Source organism: Sceloporus occidentalis, unplaced genomic scaffold, assembly GCF_023333645.1.
Source record: "Sceloporus occidentalis isolate IW3139 unplaced genomic scaffold, rSceOcc1.0.p SCAF_7, whole genome shotgun sequence".
In the NCBI taxonomy this organism is placed as follows: domain Eukaryota; kingdom Metazoa; phylum Chordata; class Lepidosauria; order Squamata; family Phrynosomatidae; genus Sceloporus; species Sceloporus occidentalis.
Window position 1 is genome coordinate 60,955,565 of NW_028316987.1, and position 15,400 is coordinate 60,970,964.

Here is a 15,400-nt window from a genome sequence, read left to right on the forward strand (position 1 = left end):
AAAGGCTGAAATTAATCATGTTCCCAATGAATACAGTATACTTTTGCTGCAGATCTGCATGCAGTTTGGCTGAGAAGACTTCAAAAGTTCAGTTTCATAAATATGGGAATAACCAATGGTAATTTATGTTAAGTAGCAGTTGGAGGTAAATATTCATACTAGAGGTGGTCTTCTGTTTCCCCTCCCCTTCCTTTAACTTCAAGCCAAACACCACAAACCAGAACCACCAACCAACTTAGTTTCACAGTAACAAGATATTAATAGACCATGGAAAAAATAACATAACCTTATATTATGCTGCTTACTGCACCTACTCAGTATATTTTAATGCCTGGATGGCTTGCAATGAAAAACGGCAACAGGGTCTAGTTGAAAATAGGTTTCACTGAAATGAATGGGCTTTACTTCCAAGTAAATGTATTTAGCAGTTTCCCTGCAAAGATACATGTTTATTTCTTCTGACAGTAAATGCATCTTTGTACTTCATGTTTCATTGTGCTTGAGAATGAACCTGCCTAAAACTTATTTTACATGTTGGCACATTACAGCCTTCTAAGATGACTTGTTACCAAAATGTTTAGTCTTTCTTCCTTTTTTTCCTCCTGAAATTAAACAGACACTGGTAATTATTATTATTATTATTATTTCACTTGGGAATGAAATCTACCAACTTTCCCCTCAAAGAATACTTTAAATTCTATAGAATTCTGTAGAATTCTTTGAAACCTATACATTATTTTGAATTCAAAAAGAGGGGGAAATGTCTGCCTCCTTCTTCATCTTGCCTAAACAATCTAAGAGATCATTTGTATCCAAATAACCCAACAAAGGCTAATGGCAGTTTGTGGTTTGAATTTTAAAATCCTATCCAAGTTGTTAAGATATTTCCCACTTTGAAAGGCATACAGTGTTCAAGAGAAAGTGAAGTGTGAGAGAAGAAATACAGACATTATCACTAAAGGCTAGCATTAGCTATAAAGAAGAGTCCAAAAAAAGGGGAACCCATTAAGCCCATGATTTACTAGGATAAGATGTTAAATGCATAACTTTGTTCTCCTGGGCAAATGGAGATTCCAAGTCAAAGTTCAAAGATGCAGTTCTGGGTCAGAGCAGGCACATCTTTTCGAAGAATTACAAGTGTTTTCAGTTCAAGGTAGTCTCACAGCTGTATTAAGCTGAAATACAGCCGCAGCCTGTGCTCTTATAAAACTTTTTTTCCTTTTTGCTTCTGTTTATATTTCTGATGTTAAAATTCAAATCCAAACCAGATTGGGCACTTGGGAAAATACTGTGTTAATTTCCTCTGCAGTGATTCATGCTGGTCATCCCAAGAGGTCTTGTTGAAAGATTTCAAAGTAGGGCAACCATCTCAAAAGCGGAGTGAAGCTGAAAGTAAGAGGCTCTTTGGGTTTTTTTAAAAAAGAAAAAGGAAGGAAGGAAGGAAGGAAGGAAGGTAGGTAGGTAGGTAGGTTTGGGGACATTGTCCAAAATCTCTGTCTCTCCTGTTTCAGGCAGCCTTTCCTCGACAGAAAAGAACACTGCTTACAACTTCAAACTGCCATGAGTTGGACTCACAAGATCCTTTTCAGAGGTGATAAACCACATAAGTGCTCTCTGAGTCTGTCCTCCTCACATTGCTGTGGAATTTGGCTTCCTCCCACCCCATCCCTCCACATCCAAGTATTTCATTCTGACCTCTCACCAAAACTAGGAGGATTTGGATTTCTCCATTTTCCCAGAGAATTATCATTGGCCAATGCATCAAAAAGAGAACGAGAGAGAGAAACCCTTTCTTGAGAGAATTCTAGCCACAGAAAAAATATACCACCTATCAGACCAAGGCGCCCACTTTAAATCACAGACCCATTTGGCCGCCAAATGCTCTCATACCGTTATGCTTAGCATAAGCTATAAATCTCTCATCCAGGACACTGCTTGCTACCTCTCTAGTGCCTAAATGCAGCTATTATAACAACCTCAGCAAAAAGTGGTTGGTTGCTTGAAGAACTTAGTTTTTGTAACGCCTAAGTCCACTTCCTTCAGAAAGTCTCAGATTCTGTTTCATACTATTGTTCCCCACCCATTACATATTTAGAGCTCTGAAAATGTGCAGTCTTGTTTGCTGGCATTACCATTTGGCTCTCAGTTATGCATACTGAAGCTTTATGGAAATTAGCAGGACTCAAACAGTTGAGTAACAAAGTGCAAACCTTGCTTCTTGTGTGTCTTGCTCTCTTTTGTGTTCTTTTTTTTAAAAAACAACAACAAATGAACAAACAAACTGATGGCACCTGGAATCAAATCAGTCATATATGATTTGCATGTACAGGAGAATCCTATTCACCAAATGAAGCACCTTCTGCCAAACCAGCATGAGTTATACAATAAATATTTGTCAGAAGTATTTATTTGTCAAATTTCTCTCCAGCCCAAAGAAGATCAGATTAGCATTATTTGGATTCCTGGTATCATCACACACACACACACACACACACACACAAAATCTGTGAGGTAGGTTAGATTGAGAGATCATGATTTTCAGCACAGGGGTCTCTACACAAATGTGGCAGCCCTATACTGGAGTTGGGAAAGGTTTCTCTTTTACACTACAGTGGTCAGTGGGATTCTGAGAATTGTGGTCCAGCCCCCATTTTCCCACTCTCTATCTTATATCAAGTTTGAGTTCTTCTATATTTGAGTTCTTTCCCTGCTAAGATGTTGCTATGTGTGCCATATATATTCGACACAGGAAACTGCCTTATCTTAGGGCAGATCCTTAACTTGTCTAGCCCAGTATTGCCTACTGTGACTGAAAATAGAGACCCAGTGACTCAAGCAGACTTTTCCCCTATAAACGTTTACTATAATGGTTATAGTAACTATGGTCCCTAGGCTAAATCAGTATATGGAAGTGGCATGTGTGTTGAAGTATTTGGTGAAAGAATTCACAATAGTGCTGCCATTATAGCTACATAGAGCTATAATGTGTCATATACTATATAGATTATAGTAGCTACAGCCCAAGGATGAGCATCTGATCTGTGATGGACCCATCAGGTCTGCAGCAAGTCTAGAAGCCAATTTTCTAGCCGATACACCCTGGAAGATGCACAGAATGCCAAAAGCGCAGAAGCCAAAGACAGCCTGCCCCAAAAACTGATCATCATTTCATATGCAGTTTTGAAAAACATTTTGTTTTTGTTTTTTTAAATATTAAATGGTGTGGGAGGTCTACAAGCTATTTGAAAGGTGAGTTGTTGCTTTTAGAGGCTTCCATTCACTCTTTTATTTTGGTCAGATCTGGAGAGCCAGAAGGATCAAAAGCAGGAAAACCAGCTCTTCAATCCCAGGGCTGTACTTGGCTCCCTTCTGTACTAACCTGGCAAAGAATGTGAACCTGGATTTCACCCAGCATCCAGACCCAACATTTTGAGTGTTGGACTCTGACTCTGGAGGCCAGGGTTTGATTCCCATTTGGCCATGAAACCACTGGGTGATCTTGGGCAAGTCACATGCTCTCAGCCTAAGGGGAAGGCAATGGGAAGGTTCCTCTGAAATTTTGCCAAGAAAGCCCCATGATAGGTTTGCCTTAGAGTCACCATAAGTCAGAAACGACTTGAAGGCACACAACAAAAACAGCAAAATATCCTCCTTGCCGCTCACTAGAACATAGTTTTGGGGAGAGGTGATAGCTTTTTACTCTCTAGCTAAATCTTTTCAGAAAATTGGATGTTGCCTAAAGATGGAAGGCTGAGTGCCAGAAAACAATCTCGCCCTCTAGTTTTTCTTATTGGACTACAGTTCTTATCATTTATATTTATTTCTATTTATTCAAATTATACCTCACCTTTCTTCCACCAAGGGACCCAAGGCAGACCACAATCATTTTACATAGAAGTTGGCTAAAATACTATATTACAAAACTTTTAAAAATACTATTAAAAGAAGATAGTTAAGAACAGTTTATAATACATTTAAAATATGATGTAAAACATGCATGAAAAAAAACCCTCACTGCACAGCACTTTCTACATTATTCTGCCATACGATTAAAAATCAGTCAAAGGCATGGACAAGAGCAGGGAGGTGGCTCTTTTTATAGCTATTGGTCATACCAGTTGAGACTGATGGGAATTGGAATCAAACATCATCTGAAGGACCCAGGTTTCCATTTCTGCTGTGAGCCAAAGCAAGGGAAGTTGCCTTCAGTTCCCTGATCCTTTGGTGCAGTTCATTAGCTCTATACCCTTGTGTCTGGAAAAGATATGCAGAGGCAGTCCTAGCAGCCAGAACTATTTTATATGGATGATTAGAGGAGTCTTAATCATTCTACTGGCGTCTGCCCTAGAGTAGTTCATAGAGACTGTGGCCAGTGATTTGTTTCTAACTCACATTGATTTAATGTGACCTTTGACCTTTCAGTGACAAATGAGCATTTTCCCTCCTAGAAACTTGGTTTGATGAAAAAGCCATTCACTATTTCCAAAATATTTTGACAGCATTGCCAGTGAACTTTAACAATGATTTTAGGTGGCACCTAAAATAACAGTACTACCTTTCTGTTTACATTCCATAGATATTTTTGTTTTTTAAAAATTGATATACAAATGTCATTTTGACTTTAATTCAGTCTGTGGTGTAGTTTTAAGGAAATACACAATACTTTGCCATCAGTCCCCCTCCTGTCCTTGGCATAAATTCATTAATACCTATTATACAGATGGGCCACAGAAATGCATGTGAAGCAGCTTCACAGAAGTTAATGCCAAACCTGTCTTATTATCCTCTGGAAACTGTGGTGAACCACAAAATAGATGGAGATCTTTGCTCTCCATATATTATCTTCAAAGGAAACTTCAAATGATCACAGGTCATGTCTTTTTTAAAGTGGGAAATGCCAGCAACAGCATGCACTGACCTTCCATGCTCCCCCCCCCCCCCAAAAAAAAAAAAATAAAGAAAGGTGAAATGATTTCAACAAGTGGCTCACCAGTGTGTTAGTTTTGCAGTGCCACTTGGCTCTCATTCACCATTGAAGAAGCCAACACTTATCAAATAGGGCTTGAGGGGAGGTTAGTGGAATGCAAGCTGGCAGTGCCATGGTCCCTTGCATACAGTCCTTCTGCCTGAATAACACCTAGTGCTCCCTTCCCAACCAACTTCACTGGTGATCAACTGCGGATCAGATAGCCATGTACACACCAAATTAAGCAGTGTGGTGGTGAGGTCATGTCAGTTTTGTTCTGCTTTTCATAACACATACATGTTTTTCCTGTGTTTAGGAAAGGAAAAGATTGTCTTGCTGTTCCTTCATCATGTTCCTTCACCTTTTTTTCCCTTTCTCCTTTTCCATCTTGTGGAGCAAGAGAATGCAGATTCTGTGGGGTGTTTGCATGCAAGCCTTAGGTCTTAAAATTGTAATGGAGAAGAACCACCTTCCTTCCTTCCTTCCTTCCTTCCTTCCTTCCTTCCTTCCTTTTTTAGTCAAGGGGCTGCATACTAGTAAACAAGACCACTCTTTTCTCTCTTTTCCTTTTTGTCACCATGGACCAACCATTACATTAGGCAGACTGAGACAGACATCTTGGGCGACAGATGCTGGAGTCAGCAGCGACAGCCCTGGAGGTTCATCCTGAGCCATTGTCCTTTGTTGGAGGATAGAACTGTGTATTTTCTGTAGTATGTCTGTCCCCTTCAACCAGATTCTACCAGCAAGCCCAGTCAGCTTCTGGATACATAGAGGTGATAAGATGCAGGTTCTCATGCCCACTGAGCCTTGGGTCACTGAGCTATGACCCACTGAGTCAGAGGAATCATGGTCCAGTCACTCAATCTCAACTGACCTAACTTACAGATGAGTTTTGAGCTACAAGTGCAAAACAACCAACAAGTAAACATGGAGACATAGGCAAGAGAAACCCATACACATTCAAGTCCTGTGGAGATCAACATTCATATGCCTAATTTAAGCAGCATCCACTTTTGCTGACATTTTGCTAGCTAGGACCTTTCCTTCTCTGGAACCTTGCTGATAAAGTTACTATCCCAAACCCACAAAGCACACTGAAAACAATTAGACTGAAGTTAGCCACAACTAACTCAATTGGTTCAAAGGGGGCTGGGTTACCACTAACTTTCACTAGATCAGGAGCATGAGTTCACTCCAGAACAAATAATTAATTTGGGGATTTTTGACTCTCACTTTACAGATGAAAGTTAACCTGGGTTTTAATCTTGGATAGACTACTGAAATAATTGGTTTATATTCCATTCTCATTTCTTACCAACAGTGGGTTGATTTTCTTATATATTAAAACATAAACAGTGCCTTTAGTAACTTGAGGCTGAACACTTTAAATCCCCCCCCCCCCCACACACACACACTTTTGGCTCAATTCTCTGTACATGGGCATTTGTTTGCAAACTATGTTTAAATCATTACTGCCCTCAGTACTGGGTTTATTGAAATAAATGCTGCTTCCTTCTTCTGAATGGTAGCAGTGATCTGTGGTATTACATGCTGGCTTCCTAACAGAAATGAAACCAGTGGTCAATTTGTCTTCCAGGCATTTCAGCAACCAGCTGGGTAAATAGTATGATGGAGATCCCACAGAAAACTGCCTCTTGACTTACACTGGAGTTTTTCAAGTATACAGCCAAATGCTGCCTCAGTTTGTAGAGTGGGTCACCTTGCAGGGCTACAGATTCTGCACACCTTGCTATGAATTTCATTATTGGCAGCTTCAGGATTAAGGACTTGGAGAAGATTCTTTAGGGGCCACATGCTTGGCCACTCATGGCTCATTCATATTTAGCCCAGACAATGGGACAGGGCTTATTCATGTGGAAGGGAGTTCTATCCTTTCCACCATCAGCTCCACTGCTACTACTACTACTACTACTACTACTACTACTAATCTATTGTCATTCTGGCCATTTATGTGCTTGAACATCCAACCATGCTCCACCAATCGCTTTTCTCATACTGTTCCCCTAGAAATAAGCAAATTGTGGGAAATTAAAGCACCAATGTTATCCCAAGTAACCTGAACTAGTGTAAGTGTGGGGGAGATAGCTAGCCCATGGAAGTTTCTCTTCTTTTTTTTTTTTTTTCTGGATCAATGTGCAGATTATTACACTTAGGCATTACTTCTTTCCTCCTTTCTGTGATGTCACTTCCTTCTTCATTCCTATTAGAAAAAGGTAGACAGCACATATCTCCATAACTGATGCCATCACAGAATTGCTCACACAGAAGCCAGCTTTAGGGACTTCTGTATTCAAATCTCAAATCTTTTGTTTTCTTCTAACTGATCCCTGAATAGATTTTCTGAAGTAATAAAAAGTATGCATTTTCTACCCATCTTACTCTTAGCCTCCATAGTAGCTACACCTGCCTTATACACATGAGCTCACAGCACTTATAGCAATAGCAAGTACATTTTTAACCACTTACCAATGTACTAAGTGGTTTACAAAGTGTGAGCTAATTGCCCCCAAGAAGATGGGTACTCATTTTAGTAACCTATGGAAGGATGCCAGGCTGAGTCAACCCAGAGCCCCTAGCTTGTATAGAACTCACAACCTTGTGGTTTTGAGTGAGTGACTGCAGCACAGACATTTAACCACCAGGGCTCCTTACCCACTTTACTCTCCAAACAAAAATGCCAACACCACAGGTGTTGTCAGGCTGCAACTCCCCAAAGATGTATGATTGGAGTTGCAGTCTAGTAACATCTAAAGAGTTGAACATCCCCTTCTGTATCCCACTGGGCCAATGGGAGAGAAAATACCGAGTTAGATGAACGTAAGTATTCTTGTCATATAAGGCACTTCCTTGTTTTTGTTGTTGTTGTGTGACTTCAAGTCATTTCCAACTTATGATGACTTTAAAGGCAAACATATTATGGGTTTTCTTGGTAAGGCTTGTTCAGAGGTGGGTTGCCATTGCCTGCCCCTGAGGCTGAGAGCATGTGACTTGCCCAAGGTCACCTAGTAGGTTTCATGGCCATCTGGGAATCAAACCGTGGCCTCCAGAGTCTTAGTCCAACACTCAAACCATTACACCATACTGGTTCTCAAGGCACTTCCTATGTACCAATAAATTCATTCAAAAGGAAGCAACTTTAAACATTGCTTTGTGTTACCTATTGCAAGTTTCTTCTTTATTATTCTATCACTAAAAATAAAGGCAAAAATGAAATAGCCTGACAAATCACCAAAAGCAAACTTAAAACTAAGTTCATTGTGATTGAACAATTATAATAGGGGCACTTTCCCACACTAGTAGAGAAACCTGCAATAAACCATGCTTCGTGTCTTTAAATTCTGCTAACAAAGCTAATTTCTAACCAGATATTATTTTTCATATTGGAAACCTCAGAAATGTGACAGCTCATCTTCCTATATCCGAACATTTCCCTTTCAGCTCAACCAGGCCAAAAAAACTCTTTCTTTCTTTCTTTTGTAAAACAAAAAGAAATCAAAGCCAAATGGTAAAAAATGCAAAGTTTGGTTAAACAAACAGTCAGCATTTCAATGTTTTTTATCCGCAGCCTGCAGAGCAACTAAACAAAGCCAAGATATTGTCCATCTCTTTGACAGACAAAGAGCCTCACAGGTCCAGCATGACATGCCCGGGGCTGACACGTGATTGGAGTAATTAAATTAAATAGCAGGAAACATGTTTTCCATATGCCATTGCCTGGCCACACACAAACTGTAACAGTAAATCTTTTATACTTATATCAGTTCTGGGAAAAGAGTAATCATTTGAGAAATATAAGATGCTCACAGAAAGAAAAGTTAATGTAAGAATAATAAAATTCCATTAACTCCCTGCCATTGGTGTCCAAATGTCATGCCCAGCTACTTTGCTTGCTATGAGATTGGCAATCCACAATGATCTCAGAAATTAATAAGGCTTACAAAGGCTTGAACTTTATGTGTTTGAGGATCTTCCTGGCTGAATCAAAGTGCAGCCTCTGTACTACTGCCAAAATTGTGCATTACATACATATATTCAAAAAAAGTGTAGATAGAAAAAAATCACACCATGCAAACATTTTATCTTTCAATGCCACTGGAAAAACTCTAGCAGGCCTGAACTGTATCTAGTCCAATGCTGTATTTTTCCACATTGGCCAAGTGGCTGAAGACAGTAGCCCTCACTTGCTATTTCTTCTGTGCTATCATGGCTACATTAATTGATAATCCTGACTTTCATTTGTCTTATTCCCCTTTTAATCCAATGATCTACTGGTCAACAATTAGAGGGAGTGTGAGAGAGCACAGATGCAGGGTTTTAAATATTTTTATACTATATATCATTACTTTAAATTGGGGATTAAAAGACTTCACTTCTTACATAATCTCTGGGGTTTATTCTCATTAAGCAAGGTTTTGTGGTTTTTTCCATCTGTATGGTTCCCCCTCCCTACTTTGATACTTCTTGCAAAATGATTCACAAATTGGGAGGGAGAGTGCAGAAAAGACCATGGCCCCTATTCTACACCATCTATTTAGTTGTGCCTTCAAAACTAAATAATGTAATAAGAAGGAATTGCAATAGATGTCCTGCTTCTGATAATTTCAGCCATGCTTCCTGGTGGGAGGGCATAAAAATGTCACCCACTCATGCCTTCATCTTCAGCAGAACAGACCTCCTTCTCTTGGTGTGGCTGATGCCTGGTAAAGTAGGCTCGGGAAGGCATTTACTACCTTGATTGTGATTCTATAGGGATAATGAATATGGAGCAGTTATGGGCCCATACCTCTAGGTTACAAATCCATAACTGCAATAAATGATGCCAGCCAGTATTTTTACACAACATTTTGTGAAAAATATCCTGACTGAGATCCTGCATCAGAGGCTATCATTCATAATTTTACAACAGTGTAGCTATGCTTCATAAAACAAGCTGTGGCTCTGCTCCTCTTCTGAGCACACAAACTTTGCACAATGGTGCAGTTCAACTGACATGATTGTAAGTCAGTTTCTGACAATGCCACTACCTAACAGGATGCTAGCCATTCTATTCTGAGAAGAGGTTTTGAATGAAGTTGTTGTGGTTTTGCACAAATGATTTATTTGGGGGAGGGGGGAGAGGAAGAAAGGCTTGAAGTACAAAACCTTGGGGGCAATTGATCATTTTCTTAGCAGGATGTCTTAATATGTCAAGGCACATTTTCTCCTTAAGGATGAGAAAATGAGTATTTTTTATAACCTTGCTTTTAATATGAAGATACTTTAGTTTAGCTTCTTTGTTGCCAGAGTATCATCTTCATGATGAATTTATTTATACTGCACAACAGATATTTCTCAGTAGTTGATATTTCCTAAATGTGGTCTAATGGAGACACTTGCACAGGTGTCTTTAGCTTATGAAGCAACCTTCCCAGGACTCTACTATCTCACGTGTAAATTTTCACCGGTTTAAATGTTCCTGGTTGGCTATGGAAAGTTAGCATGTAAGGAGAAAATGTCCTCTTCTTCTCAATGTGTTGAGTTTCTACACAGAGATGTGGAATGCTTAGAGAATTGTTCTGTCACACATTTCTATATTAGCATTCTTCTCCAGGTCTCAGGAGGGGTGTACCATGTGCCTTCATGTTTGCTGTATATTTTGGCTTCAAGTTATGCAGTACATTTATTAGCGTTTTCTGATATTTGCAATAGAAATGCCAGCAACTGACTAAAATCATTTGTCACCAGTGACTTTGCTTGGCATGATATAAGAACTAGCTCAAATGTGTGCTGGTAAATAACATGCAGCTCATTATATGAGGGAGCAGGCCTACATACTCCTAAAGGTACCAGGTCCCATCTGATCTTGGAATCTAAGCAAGATCAGCTCTGCTTTGGATAGGAGGTTGTCAATGGATACCAGGTGCTGTAGCCTATATTTCAGAGAAAGGAACTAGCAAAACCACTGCTGAGTATTCCTTGCCTAAGAAAACCCTATGAAATTCACGGGGTTGCCATAAATAGACAGGCAATTTGTAGGCACATGCACACATTGTATGAGGATGCCAGATTAAATCATTTTTGATTGTGATGTTTGCCTACATTGCATATTTCTTTAGAAAAAATTTCTCATCATTGACTGTTACTGTGGTAGAATGAGAAGAGTCTAGTAGTAAGAAAATTTCCCATATATGAGAAACCTCCACTATCATTATAAAATGTGTTTAACTTAAAAAGGAACATATTTTGGAAAGAAAACGTTGCTTGGCTAACTGCAATATTTTGTTTGCCCAATAATTCGTTGGCAAAGTATTTATTAAATACTTTCACATCATTTGTTTAACATATGCACACATCTATAGAAATATGCCAGCTGTATTGTAAAAATAAATAAATACATTGGATTGGACTCAGACTTTGGTGATATTTTTGCATGGACCCATTGACATCAATTAAACTTCAGTTAGCTATGTGCTATGCCACATACATGAAATTTGAACACCTTGAAGTAGGAAAGTCGTGTTTGACTTGAGACAGAGGTTTGAAACCTTTGGCCCTCCAGATGTTATGGACTCCACCTCCCAACAACCTATCTAGTAGAGCCAATGGTGGGGGATTACAGGAGTTTCAGACCAACATCTGGAGGCAGTAAGGCTGGTGGATCTGATATCCTTGGGACTTTGAATCCATTCATTCTGAATTTTGACAGATCCAAGAGATTCAGCATTTTGGATAACTTATTTAAAGTTTGGATTGAAATCCAGAGTACTGACATTGGCTTCCACCATCTGGACCTGGACTTAGCTGTACTCAGAGTAGGCTCACTAAAATCAATAAGATATGGTGGTTATTCACAACTTTAGCCTAACCATGAGTACATCTGGACCCAACATAAGAGCTGCAGTTTCATGATGTAAATACATTTTGGCACTCACATGGTGAAACTAGGAGAAAGCAGTATTGCCATTGGCTACTTGTAATGTCTAGAGACAATTGAGCCTCTTTAATTATTTCACTTCAAGGACACATCTCAGGTATATACCTAAAAAAACTGTAATATGTGAGAGAAGTCTCAGCCTTGAACGTTTTAAAGAAATTGATAATAAACTTAAATGTGGGCATCTTTAAGCATCAGTTGGAGCTTTGTGTTTGCTGCCACATCTGTGATTGCTTCTTTTGAAAATTTATAAACTTCAACACATGAATAGGTGGACTTGGATGATGATGCGGGAAACATGGTGCATGAAATTATCCCCTTGCTCTCCAGTTAGAATCCCATTGAATAGGCACAGTTGCTTGCCCATCAATTGTTAGCACAAATAAATCTAAATTCTTATGATAGTACTAGAAAGAGAAGGTGAAAGCTATTTTGTATCTTGAAGGCTGCAAGGGATTGAACTTTAGGCATTCAAAATAATGAGCTAAATAATGGGTGGGAGTCATGTTGCCCTCCAGGTGTTGTTGAACTGCAAGTCCCAGCAGCCCTAGCCAGCACAGGAAATGGTGAAGAATACTGGGAGTTATAATTCAACAACAGTTGGAATACCACATGATTCCTACCCCTGGGCTAAATCCTATGATGTGTTCAAACACAAAGCAAATGGTAACCAGTTACATAGGTCTGATTTATTTCACTGGGTCTACTTGAGTTGGAATTATTAGATATGCCCAAAGAAGTCATGGGCAAACTGTTAAAACTTAGACTTTTCATTCAGCTCAAAACAGAATGGTAAATATAATCAAAGGCGCTCCATTTCTAAACCATGAAGAAGAATTTTCATTTCCAGTGCAACAGTTCCCACGGTTGAACAATTAAACTACTTTTTAAATCTAAACATAGCCTTTTCCACAAGAGTGTGAAGTGTGACATAAAAACAATCGATAAAGCTCAAGCTACTAATGTAGTTCTCTCCTTCCTCTCCCGCTCCATAGAGACAGACACCATCTCGCAAGTAGAACACTTTTTGGAATCTTGGCCATGGTTTGAAATTATGCCATCCAAATGAGAGCAAAGCCAAAGAGGAAACTTTTTAAAAGGCAAAAAAATTATGTAGGAGCTGTTTCAGAAAAACTGAGGCATAAATCCAGTTGATAATCCCAACTAGAATAAACTCATTGAATCAATGAGAATTTGATAAATCAACTTCCACATACATTTCATTGATTCAGTGGGTCAGCTGTAGCTTGTTGGTGCTCCTGCCTTGTTCCTTCAAGTAATTTCTGATTTATGTCAATCCAAAGGTGAATCAATCACAAGTTTTCTCAGCAAGATTTGTTCACATCATGTTTGCCATTACTCTCCTCTTGGGCTGAGAGAATGTGATTTAGCCAAGGGCACCCAGTGGTTTCCATGTCTGAGTTGGTATTTGAATGCTGGTCTCCCAGAATCATAGTAAAACACTTAATATTTAAACCATGGCACTGCACTGGATCTTCTACTCCAGTGCTCAAGCAGGATTAAAACTTGAAGGAGTGGCAAAAATCACTATTGTGGAGGATGAAGATCAAGTTGTACTCTATAGGAATTTAATATACTGTGACTGATGTATGGATGAAATTCTAGGATTAAATAATGCAAAACAATAATGCTAACTTAAAGTACCAACATATGAGTAATATCACAGATGAGATAAAAGCCTTACAGTTCCGCAAGGCAGAAAAATATTAACTTTCTGTATATGGAATGCCAGTGAAGATAAAACAGGGGAAATAGCACTCAATATTTAAGCCATGAATGTTTAACATGGTGTGTGAAAGGAAGGTACACAGAAATTACTCAGTGGAACTCTGCATTGTAACTCAGTGCAGCTAGGATTTCAGACAACGGTGGAGTTGATGATGTTGAGTGACATTTAGTTTCACAGAAATCATTGGAGCCTTTTCCACTTAATTCAGCGCAGCCAGGATTTCAAATGTGGAAGGTGGAAATGGAAGATGGAAGAACAATTTGGTTGCACTGAAAACAATGGCTTTTAGTCTAGAATGATTATACTTCATGATTGTATTACCAGTTAATAACATGCATTGCTCTGCCTATAATGTTAATCAGTGGTGGACAGTTTGTTGAAGGACAAAAAAGCCATGGCAGCAATAGCGGTGACATCTATAATTTAACTGTCTTTCTGCAGAAATGAGCATCAATAAAATACAGTAGTTGATGTTAATATAATATGGACTGGAAATCTAAAGACAGAACCTATTATGTCTGCCAGATACAAAAATAATCTCTCTTAAATCCACAAATGATAAAAATTCAGCACAACAATGCATTCCCAAAATATGAAAGACACAACAATGTCACAAAGTATTCCAGCTAAATGAAATGCTTTTTAGGTTCATATCATTCTTGGTGGGTGATTTGGTATGTTGCCAAATAAAAGCCAGAATTTTCAGCAAAAAAGGTATGATTTAGATCATACATTTCTAGAAAGAGTCTCAGGTAAAGGCATCTTTGGTGAGTATATGCCACATGCCACAGGTTTCTGACCATGAAATCTTGAAAGTAAATTCCACATACATAAACATCTTTCCTCCTTCCTCCCACACTCTGTAATAAGTTCTGTTCCATATGGTTTTGTGTACCTATTAAAAGGGCATGGTCTGTCCTTGCTTATTTCTTTTTTTCCTTCCAAAATGTGCATATTTTGAATTGTAGACACTGCTTGAAAGCATCTCCCCATTTTCTAAGACAGTGTTTGGGGTGTATTTGAAATGTGCACATTTTTCTGTATACACATTTCAAATGTGCATATTGATTGATACATCTGTATCTACCCATCAACATGTGGATTCTGGAATTCAAATCACATCTGCCTTGTGAACAGTCCAGGACTGAGAGAAGCCTGTTGACCCTTCAAGTGAAATTGGATTCCTCATACAACTCTGCTTAGAATTACCTGTAAAACTTTGTTGCTGTCACTTCTTATTTTTAAGTACCCCAAGTCTACAATCCACAGCATCACCTTAAGAACTTCTATACTGTTTCATGTGGAAACAAACTGCTTCCATGTTCAGTGTTCAAAACTTTTGGAGCCATGTGATGTTTTGTTATAGCTTTTTGCATAACAAGAAATCTAAAAGTGGGTGTTTGCTTGCATCACAGCTTTTTTTTTTGGGGGGGGGGGCAATGGTTGATCCACATGCTCAGGACAAATGCAATGAGGAGAAAATGAGCATGCACAGATAATCTGTCCATTTTTGTACAAGGCTAATGGTTGAAGTAGGATCAAGTAACACACCCAAAATAGACTGTGTAATTTAGAATGGGGTAATAAAAATGCATGGTCCTACATCTGTTCCTTCAGAAGTAATAAGCAAACATGTTTGCCTATATGAAAGAGAAAGCACTGACTTAGAATTACTGACTTTACACAAAGCCAAGTATGTGAAAGGGAATCTTTTGAGAAAAAAAACTTTATTTGAGAAAAGAATATA